Consider the following 12253-nt stretch of genomic DNA (forward strand, 5'->3'; position numbering starts at 1 on the left):
AAACATTCAGACCAGCTCGTCTGGCACCAACAACCATGTCACGTTCAAAGTCACTTAAATCACCATTCTGATGCTTGGTTTGAACTGCAGCAGATCATCTTGACCACATGCCTAAATACATTGAGTTGCTGCCATGTGATTGGCTGATTAGAAATTTGCATTAACGAGCAGTTGGACAGGTGTACCTAATAAAGTGTCCGATGAGTGTAAACACTAAAATTTCTGGGTTGTTGCAACTCAATATTGAGTCAAATATGGACAAACACAACGTTGGGTTTAATTTTTGCAATTACATTTAAATGACACTTTTTAACACAATATTTGGGTTTTTTCATATTTCACCTAACATTGGGTTAAACTACAACAACCCAGCATCTCAACTGTGATCGTGTAACGGTTGTTAGAAAATATATTTAAAAAAGGCAGAAATTTTAGAACAACAATAAACCTTTTTTATTAGTATTACAAGAACAGTCCTGATTGTTTCAACTAAAATAAATGTGTTTTGCATGTCTACTACTGTCAGGATGGGCTCCACCTCCCCTGGTATTCATTTATGTACATTTGTGTTAAACCCTCAAAGTAAGAACAGGCTGTACCCAATAGTAGGTTGTAAATGTCATAAAGAAAGTGAGGCTAAAAGACTGAGCTGTTCACAGCCACATCTAACAGAACAAGCTCACACGCAGCAAAACAAATAGAGCAACACAACAGTGGCACACATGGACCTCTCTTCCTTTAACATTTTCTGACTATAAAGCCCATCTATTTTCTTAACCACACATGATTATTCTAATTATGCTGTAAACACAAGATCATTTTTTCCTCAAACATTCACATAAAATCTGAGAGAAAACGTACGCTCAGCTAATCCACCAGTTAACAAAATGTTGATCATCACGTGCACGTCTGGGTATCCTTAAGTTATTAGACTGGCAGTGAAACCTTCCTTTGACTTACGCCAAGTTATCCAGCTAATTCTCAAAAGCGGAGTACATGAAACATGGTTCCAGATGTGTAGGTCAGTTAAAAGTCTTTCACAAGCAGTTTGGTTTATGTTCAGATCTTCTCCACTGTGACACATTCGCTCAGACAAACTAATAACCTTCTCTCCTACTAAGACAGAAAGACGGAGGAATTTGTAGTTAGATATAAAGTGTAAGAGGGATCGTGGGGGATGTAAAGTCACATTATTAGTCGACTCTCCTGAAAAAGTCATATTGAGAAAATGTATAAAGGTAAAGTCTCAGTTAACGTGTGCCAATATGTGAGATATAGTTGCAATTGAGAGTTTAAAACCACAACTGCAACTGAAGTCATATTGTTAATTATTAAAGTATCAAAGACACACAATTAAGTTTTAACAAAACATTATATACACAATATTGCAAGATACTCTATAAAGTGACAACTACGAGACAAAATCGTAAGTTATAAAGTGATATTCATGAGTCACAATGTGCAATTTAGCGACAATGGCAAGATAAAAACCCACATTGTTAGCTATCATAACCTCATGTGATCTCAATCTCATGTGGTTTTGATGTTTTAACAAACGATTTGATTACTTTCGTGTGATAATTAATTTCATTTTTAACTTTCACCACATTATAGAAAAACAAAAACACTTGTTTTTAACACATTTATAAACACAACACTGATGACTCTGAGCAATTCTTCTTCTTCCACGTGTTTTTGTTGGGTTATGGACAGGTTTGGTGGTATGGGTAGGTTTTAGGGGGGGTTAAGGTGTAGGGAATGGTCAGCAGTGTATTTACAAATGTAATTACAGAAGTTATTACAGATGTATTTACATACAGGTAGTGTCTCTCTGCCATCTGAACACTGTAATAGGTAAAAACAGTCTTCAAAGCTGTCATGCATATTAATGAAGTTGCACCTCATTCACAAGAGCGTACTGATTGGCGATCTGGAAAGACTTAGAAGTATTTCTTATAAATTAATACTGAAATCTCAAAGATGTCACGTTGTGCTCGCCAGTACAGTCATCCAGTCAACATGCTGGAATCCATACAAGGATCTAATCTCTGTGTTGTTGCTCTAAAATTTATTTTCAAACCGGAAGTACGAATTTGCTCGAAATAACGCATTAACAACCAATTTTAACTTTGTGAAATATATTTGTCCTGATAGTGTTTTTAGCAGCGTGGGACACATATATGACTGTCAACAGTTCAAAAAATGTGTTTTGGTGTTTAGTGACCCTTCAATTTATGTCTCAACTGTAAGCCAACTTAAGATTTAGTCACAGCTAAAACCCTAATTTTTTATTTGTATTCATGATGAAAAATGTACTTTTTTATTTTTGATATCCATATTCTCATCCGAGTAAGGATACAGTTATTTACTGTAATTACAGTGAAAAGATTATGTTTGCTGTTTGTTCAAACTACTTATTTAACATTAGATAAAACAACACAGTTCTTGAGTTTTTTTCAACAACTTACTGTAATAGTTGCATGTTCACTCCATTTCAATTTGGAAAAACTAATAAGTTAACTTAATTCCTTCATGTTGTCCCAACACAAATTTTCGTGTGGAATGGAGCTTTTTTTTTTTTTTCAACAGAACATGAAGCTGTTCTTGGACATTACCAATGAAAGTAAAATATATAAGAAAATCATGGAAAAACATTACATTATTCCTCCAAAACAAACATGTTTACTTTTTAATAATAATAAAAAGTATAATAAAAAATAATGATAATAATATCAGAACGCTAATATTATTAAACCCCCTTATTTTAGTGTTTACCACATTACTGCAGACTGTTTGGTAAAGTGATTGTGCCTTTAGCATTATTCTTTGAAACAACAGGGACAAAAGTGAAACATTATGATTATTTTAAGCATACATTCTGGTGGGTCATGGCTGAATAACTATAGGCACGTTACAGTTGAAGTCAGAATTATTAGCCCCCCTTTGAATTTATTTTTCTTTTTAAAATATTTCCCAAACGATGTTTTACAGAGCAGGGAAATTTCCACAGTATGTCTAATGAGATTTTTTTTCTGGAGAAAGTCTTATTTGTTTTATTTCGGCTAGAATAAAATCAGTTTTTAATTTTTTAAAAACCATTTTAAGGACAAAATTATTAGCCCTTTTAACAGCTTGAGACCCAAAGAAAATTTTTATCTGTTTTTGTTTGGTTTTTCTGTAATTTCCTATATCCTTTGGGTTAAAAAAAAAATCTAGAATTTAGAGATTTTACATTTTGTTTTTATTTTTAATTTTACAGCATGTCCACAGTAGTAAACCACAGGACCATTTTAGTTCATAATGACCACCTCTCAGACAACAAAACTCTACATGATATGGCTGTAAAGGGATATGAATCCACTATTAATGTAACAAAAACAAAACAAAAGCCTTTTTTTTCATTTGTATTAAAATTCCTGAAACAGTTTAGTCTGAAAGAGAGCCGAACTAAATAAATAAAGAAAGAAAGAAAGAAAGAAAGAAAGAAAGAAAATAAAGAAGTGGTTTTAATCCAAAACAAATTAAACATAAAAGCAATTTAAAACTTTTGTCATTCTCTAATTGTCTTTAACTCTCTAATTGTCTGATTGTCAGACTCAAAGTCAGAGTCTCCCTCAACTATTTTATGAAGAATCCTCTCTGCTTCAGTTCTGCCCCCTACAACATGCAGGCATTAATTACATTAAGATGGCCCTGGTGTCTGCTTTAGTGGACATTTAAAAAAGGATGATATTTTAAAACACAAACAAGTTAACAGCTTTGAAAGCAATTCAGTGGCTACAAGTTTCCTCAAAATATTCTTCACATATTCCTCTTCATTCTTTAAAATACTTTTCAAAAACAGAAGAAACTGTTCAAGCTCAGAACAAGGGTAAGGTGAGTAACTAATGACAGAATCGACACACAGTCACAAGCAGCTTGATTTATGTGTAGATCTCACACAGTTGCTCAAATGAACCCATACTGTTCACTCCTACAGAAAACTGAGGGATTTATAGTCATACTGTAAGATATAGTCTCAGTTGTCATATAAAAGAACAGCAGCATAGATGTTTGGCTCTAGACGGCTGGCTTTGTTTAACAGGTGCAAGAAACTTGCTTTAGAAGATAAATGGGAAATAGTTGAGAAAAGGTCACCAAATAACTCCAACGAGAGTTCACTTGACTCTGAACATTTTCACACTGAAAGTTTCCAGTAATATGCAGCAGTCTCACGTGTCACGTTAAGCGAACAGACCCTTCAGTCAACATAATCGCCAAACGCCTGGGATGTTCTCTGCTTGATGGACAATTTATGGGCCATTTCTCTCACCTTTCTGGATTTACAAGGCATCACCTAGAGACTTGTGTGGTGGATTGCTTATCTAGGAGGAATCACAGCTGAATTTACATTGAAGAAATCAAAAGTTCTCCAACAGAAAGTGTGAGAGCTTGTATTGTGCTCAAGGTTTTGCGGTTGCAAAGGGACTGTTATGTCATCTTAAAACGATCTGCCAAAATACATAGCTGCATTTTTGTGCCAAAACATTGAAAGTTATATTACTGGCCTGTATTTACAGTGAGACATACATTACCGCAGTCACTTTAAAGGGCCTGAGTGTCACCCTATCAGAATACAGTTATAACATCCAGCAGCTGCACTGCGGTGCTCCTCCTGCCTGAAGCTCAGCTGAGAGCACGTCCCGAAGCTAGAAAGGGAAACGAGATCCTTTTCAAAATGACTCCAGAGCATTAAAAGAAACAGAGCGAAGGAGAGGATAAAGTAAAGCAATATTTTGCCTTACTTCACTCTCACACAGTCTCTCTCTGTGTAAGGTCCTTGCTGTTCTCTCTTGTTGACAGATTCATCAGGATCTTCTGAAATAAGACTCAAATAAAAAGTGTGACCGTTGACAATAAAACAAGTCAGTTTTATGAAATTGAGATTCACCTGAATTAATATTCCTTCCATTTATGTAAATAGAACAATATTTGGCTAATATACAGCTATTTTAAACATGATTAAGTTGTTTTGAAATCATCTAAATCAGTGGTTCTCAAACTTTTTTTCACCAAGTACCACCTCAGAAAAAATTTGTCTATCCAAGTACCACCATGATGACCGGTATTGAAATACAGTAGCGTTGTAGACCTAATTAAATAGCTACAGCTCTGCACTGTTCAGAATTGTGGCAGATTAATTCCCATTATTATGAATATTTATTATTGGCAGCCACTCTTACCATTACAAATAGTTCAAACATTAACACTGCACTGTGATTAGAGGTAAAAAAATTAAAAATAACTAAAACGTCAATGTTTAAATTAAAATGTGATTTTAAAAGTTAATTAAAAATGACACTGTTCTTAAAAAGTAAAAAGAAAACTGCTGTACTTAAATGCTCATCGGACCCCATAAATATGTGTCTTATTGATAAATAAACTATTGCTGATCCATTTTGAAATAAATGTTGAATATATAACTTATTTGTATATCTTTGAATTCTAAACATTACCTTGTATTTTAGATAATTGGATTTACATATTTAAATTAGAAATTAGATCTGCTTACTGTGTGTTAGAGTAGGCATTGTGTCTTAGAAAAGCAAGTGATTAAACTATACCTGTCAATATGTAAAAACTATATAAAAATACAGGATACACCACCATCAACTGTTACAAATATGGGGAGGAAATTAGCTTCAAATGATAGAATACATAACAAACGTTAGAACATTGAATACAAAACAAAAGGTTTAGCCTATTAAAATCAATTTACTGATCACATTGGTGTTATGGTATGTGTTAAATGGGTAAAACTGTGTTCATTTACTTTAATTATTCAGTGATTCCCCTGTGTACCCCTAGAAGGAAGCCTGCATAGAACTAGTGGTACGCGTACAACAGTTTGAGAACCACGGATCTAAATGAAGTGGTTTGCAATACAAGTTACAAATTAAAAAGGGAGTCAACGTACAGTATTTACAGTAAGAAATTTCTAAAACATCTCCATGGAGCATGATCTATACTTATTATTGTAATGATCGATAATTTTGACCCCTTCAATGAAGTCTACTGCCAAAGAAATATACACAAAGACATGAGGTTTTGTGGTCCAGGCTCCAAGGCCAAATACATGCTCAAAACACACTGAACACTTGATTAGTAAAAAAACTAAAATGTTCCTGTGTAAATCTTTCCTCCTGCTTGTCAACGCTAATTTCTAATCCGTCAATCACTTTGTCAGCAACTTAATGCATTTAGACATGTAGAGCTCTATCATGGCGGTCCATGCGCAAAGTGCAGGGCACAAACAATTTCAGGGCTTGTCAGAATCCACTTTTGTAATATAAGGACAGAAAAATCCGCTTTGCGCCGTGGCACATGGTCTAAGAGGGTTGAGTTCATTTTCTTAATGAGTTATAGGTGCGTTTGGAGAATAAACCAACCCGAGTCTCATCTCTCATTCCCTTTAAGAACCAGTTGCGTCACGCCATAAGCGCATTTGCTATTTACATGACATAAAGTAAGTGGAAGTGAAAAAACTGAGCATTTCACTAGCAAGAAAACAGTTAAACAGAGCATCTGCAGCGTGAGAATTAGAGATAAATGATCTACTTTCACTTTCGCTCTCGTGGATAGGGAAACCTTGTATGCACAGACATCAATTACCCTTATAAACAATTAATTTAGTTTGTTAAGCGCAAAGATTTGTTTCAAAACTATTTCTAAATTCAGTTCTAATTTCCAGCAAACGAATAAATAAACAATAAACAATAAAAAACTGAGTTATATCCAAACACACATGCTGTGCCCATGCAACCTGACAGGTGGGCAAATCTAAGCTTGTTTTTAATAAAACAAATATAAATATGGATTTATTAAATAATACTGCTAATAATAATAATAACATTATACAAAATATAGCAAATTGTTATGAATGAACTGAAAAAGCCTCCTGAGATGAAGGCAGTGGTTTTTCATATTTATGTAGGCTAGAAAATAATATGTTTTGTAATATTTTAATCCTTTATAATTATATCCTGCATATATCCTTAATATTTAATTTTTTTTCATATGTAAAGATATTTGCGTATTGCTCTACATCTTGTGTGTATTAAGCAGTGTGTAAGCGAGGCTCAAAACTTACGCGCTCTGCGCTGTACTTTAGACCGGCTTTGTTTTGGTCTATTGAAAAATCTATTATAGTTTCTCAAAATAGCAACGTGCCAGCGATGCACCTCAGAACGCCTTCATTTTTAGACCAGAACGCCTGTGGGTACACAAATGAGCGCAAATGCATTTGCTATTTAAACAGTGTGGCGGAAAACGTCAAAACGACTCTTGCGCCAAGCTAAAATTAGCAAACAACAATTGCGTCATCATTTCAATAAGGACCAACATCTCTAAGGATTATTTCCTGTACCTTGCTGAATCTATGCCACAAAGGATTAAAGCAGTTCTGAAAGCAAAAGGGGGTACCTAATAAAGTGGCCAGTGAGTTTAGTATGTAAAGAATGATTAGGAAAAACAAACTTGCAGCACTGTAAAGGAGATTTTGCAAAGTAGCCTAAATAACAGAAGATCCATAAGGTTTGCACTTGTTTACTCTACACATAACTTTTAACCCTTAGTAAGGCAAAGTTTCTTGTAAATCATTAGATGGGTTGAGACTACTTTAAAAAAAAAAAAAAAAAAAAAACATTTCTATCTCCATGTCCTAAATTTTGAGTCACTATTTTACATTTTGACCAAAGTAATAATCTTTGTCTAATCTTACTTGATGATTTATGTTAGGCTAAGCTATGTGCTCCTGCCAGATCCAGAGAACAGCAAAATGGATAAAATAATGGTTCAAATGTTGTACAATGTCAAATTGAGTTGCCTCAATTGTGGGCAACACTTTACTGTCTGGAGTAGTATCCGTGTCTGTGGAAGACACAGATAGACATAGAGGAACACTTTGTTAGGGCGGTATAGCAGCACCCCTTCGCTGGTAATAAGGCAGCGCCACCGGCATTTCAGCTGCCCAATCGCCTGCTCTATAACTGATCAAATGCGAGAATGGGCATCATTGTATCTGCGCTCTTGATCAGTTTGTGGGCTGATGAGGGGGGTTAACAGCCACGTTTTCAATGGATAACCACGGTCTACTGATATGCAGTAAATAATTACGCTCAATAAAATAAAATACTTAGCTGGAATAACATCTTTAAAAACATCACTTACCAAGAAGCCACACATAGCACACCCTGCCACCTTGGAGTGTCCTCGCTGTCTCTCTTTACAAATTTGGACCCAACTTAGCACAAAGCTCCAAGAGGATATCTCTTGGAAATTTTAAACGGCTAATAAGCCAGTCATTATTGTGGGCCAGAAAATCACTGTGATCCCTAAAAATGAGTTCACTTCGGATTCGACCATTGGCAATGCCCTTTAATAAGGCCAACACTGCTATTGCCATAGACCAGGGGTGGCCAATCCTGTTCCTGGAGAGCCACCTTCCTGTAGATTTCAGTTGCAACCCATATCAAAAACACCTGCCTGTAAATATCATGTGGTGTTCAGGTCCTAATTAATTAGTTCAGGTTAGTTTGATATGGGTTGCAACTGAAATCTGCAGGAAGTTGGCTCTCCAGGAACAGGATTGAGCACTCCTGCCAAAGACTAAGGGTTGTTTACATTTGCGAATGCTTTTATATGTTCTATGTCATATAATTGGTAAAAAAAAAAAAAAAAATTATAAATATATATATATATGTGTGTATGTATATATATATATATATATATATATATATATATATATATATATATATATATATATATATATATATATATATATTACCATAATTGCCTCTAGGAGTCGCTAATGGAAATAAAACAAACACACACAAGAAATACACGTAGGCCAGACATGAAGTTGGCGTGGACCAACGCACATTCTCATGTTAATTTCGTCGTTAGTAAATCCAAATGTGTGCGTGAAACCTGGCGAATGCAAAGTTTTTGTGCGTACACAGCGTTGATACATGAGGCCCCTGAACTTTTCCATGACACAGTTGGTTTCATATGAAGAGTTTAGATCCAAAAACCTCTAAAAGCTGCTTGATATTCTCTTCTAAAATTAGCATTTTTTTCTCTGACTCCTGTATGTAGGCTCAGTAAATTAACTTTTTATAATGACGAATATTTTCTGTTCATTGCCTTTCAAGTGAAATAACAACATAAACATAGGAGGCTGAGAAAAAAGCTCATTTTAGGAGAACATTTCAGACGGCTAGAGGTTTTTACATATATATTCTAGCAGAAACAGAATCATCTATAGCAGCAGGTCATAGTAAGTGCAGCTGCTTTAGGATGCTCTGTCGAGTCCTGGACATCGACTTCCCTTCCTGGAAAATCCCATTCGTTATTAGAGGAAAGTCTACTCTAAATATTACAGTGATGAATCACTTCTGTTTAGACTCTGAATCACAGCAGTGATCTATCACTGACCTGTGGACACTGTTACTTACTAACAATCACAATATTTGCTTTAATATTCCACGCATGCTTGTATTTATTTGTGTGTTCATATGTTGTATAACTCATTATTGAGAAAGTAGGTTGTCTAAGCAGAAACTCTGAGATTTACTCAGGGTCAAATAACGATATAGATGAAGTCTATCATTCAGTAATATAATCAATATACAGCTTTGTTAAAGGGACAGTGCATCCAAAAATTAACCTTTAATGCTATTTAGTCACCCGTAGTGTTTCTTTAAATCTTTATGAGCTTCTTTGTTATGCTGAACACAAAAGAAGATATTTTGAAGAATGCTGAAAACAAGTTACTATTGGCCTCCACAGTGTGAAAAAGAAATAGTGGTTACAAGTGTAGCGGAGGCCAGCTAGGAAAGTGCTGTATGGGTAAACCTCACTCCTCTGTCCTCTAAAGGTACCTCTAGAAACAGACGCTAGAAGTCATGGTCTTTAGCCTTCTTGTTAGAGCAACGGACTCCCATGCAAAGAATCGCCAGATCAATCCCAGCGTAGAGTGGGTTGTGTGCAGTAGGACCAGTGGGTTACACGTAGGGGCTCATCCGAGATGGGAGTGAGGTTTAGGGGGGTGAGTGTAACAGAGGCCCGCTAGTGAAGTGATATGCAGGTAAACCTCACTCTGACCTCAAAAGTTGCTCTAGCAACAAAGACATGGTCTTTTACCTCCTTATTAGAGGAACTGACTCCCAAACAAAGAATCAAAGATTTGATCCCAGCTCAAACCGGGTTGGGTGCAAAAAGACCGGTGGAGGTACACTTGGGGGTCATCTGGGATGGGAGTGCGGTTGGGGGGTGGGTTCAGCTAGCAAAGTGCTATGCAGGTAAACCTCACTCCTCTGACCTCAAAAGGTGCTCTAGCAACAAACGCTAGAGGCCATGGTCTTTAGACTCCTTGTTAGAGCAACTGACTATCATGCTAAGAGTTGCCAGTTCAATCCCTGCTCAGACCAGGTTTGGTCGAATAGGACTGGAGGGTTACACGTGGGGTCTTGTCTGTAATGAGAGTGAGGTTTTGGGGGGTAAGTGTAACAGAGGCCAGCTAGCAAAGTGCTATGCAGGTAAACCTCACACATTTGACCTCTAAAGGTGCTCTAGCAACAGACGATAGAGGCCATGGTCTTTAGCCTCCTGAGGAACTGACTTTCATGCAAAGAATCGCAGGTTTGATCCCAGCTCAACTCGGCTTGGGTGCAAAAAGGCCGGTGGGTTACACTTAGGGGGCCCTGTCATACACCCGGCGCAGTGTGGCGCATGGCGTGGCGCAATAGTCTTTTGGTAGTTTCAGCTTGGCGCAAGAGTCATTTTGAGGCGTTGCGCTACGCTGTTTAAATAGCAAACGCATTAGCGCTCATTTGTGCGCCCATAGGCGTTCTGGTCTAAAAAGGAAGGCGTTCTGAGGCGGAGCGCTGGCGCGTTGCTATTTTGAGAAACTATAATAGATTTTTCATTAGACCAAAACTAACCCGGTCTAAACTCCGGAGCAGAGTTGCGCCTCGCTTACGCACTGCTTAATACGCACAAGAGAGCAATAGGCAAATATCTTTACATATGAAAAAATTTAAATATTAAGGATATTTATAGGATATAATAAGAATAGATATAGGATATAAATATAAAGGATTAAAATATTACAAAACATACAATTTTCTAGCCTACATAAATATGAAAAATCACTGCTTTTATGTCTTCTTCATCTCGGGAGGCTTTTTCAGTTCATTCATAACAATTTGCTTTTGTATAATGTTATTATTATTAGCAGTATTATTTATTAAATCCATATTTATATTTGTTTTATTAAAAACAAGCTGAGATTTGCCCACCTGTCAGGTTTTAGACCATATGGGGCACAGCATGTGTGTTTGGATATAACTCAGGTTTTTGAGCACATTTTCTTGTTATTGTTTATTTATTCGTTTGCTGGAAATTAGAACTGAATTTAGAAATAGTTTTGAAATTAATATTTGCGCTAAACAAACAAAAGTATTTATTTATAGGCTAATTGATGTCTGTGCGTAAAGGTTTCCCTATCCAAGAGCGAAAGTGAAAGTAGTTCCATTATCTCTCATTCTCACGCAGTGGATGCTCTGTTTAACAGTTTTCTGTTAAAAAACTGTTAACTGTTTGCTTGTGAAATGCTCATTTTTTCCACTTAGACTTACTTTGTGTCCTGTAAATAGTGAATGCGCTCTTGGCGCGATGCAGCTGACTCTTAAAGGGAATGGGAGATGAGACTCTAATTGTTTTTTTCTCAAAACACACCTATAACTCATTAAGAAAATAAACTCAACCGTTTTAGACCATGCGCCATGACGCAAAGCGGATTTTCCCGTCTTTAAATTAGCAAAAACGCGTTCTGACACGCCCTGAAAGCATTTGCGCCCTGTGTTTTTCGCTGTCCGCATGGACCGTCAAAATAGAACCCAGGGGCTCATCCGGGATGGGAGTAAGGTTTAGGAGGTTAAATGTAACAGAGGCTATCTAGCGAAGTGCTATGCAGGTAAACCTCACTCCTCTTACCTCAAAAGGTGCTCTAGTGGCAGATGCCAGAGGCCATGGTCTTTAGCCTCCTTGTTAGAGCAACCGACTCCCTTGCAAAGAATCGCCGGTTCAATCCCAGCTCAGACTGGGGTTGGTTGCAGTAGGGCCGGTAGGTTAAACGTGGGGGCTCGTCCAGGATGGAAGTGAGGTTTAGGGGGTTAAGTGTAACAGAGGCCAGCTAGAGAAGTGCAATGCA

The sequence above is a fragment of the Danio rerio genome, chromosome 2 (genome assembly GCF_052040795.2).
Source record: "Danio rerio strain M-AB ecotype USA chromosome 2, GRCz13ab, whole genome shotgun sequence".
Classification (NCBI taxonomy): domain Eukaryota; kingdom Metazoa; phylum Chordata; class Actinopteri; order Cypriniformes; family Danionidae; genus Danio; species Danio rerio.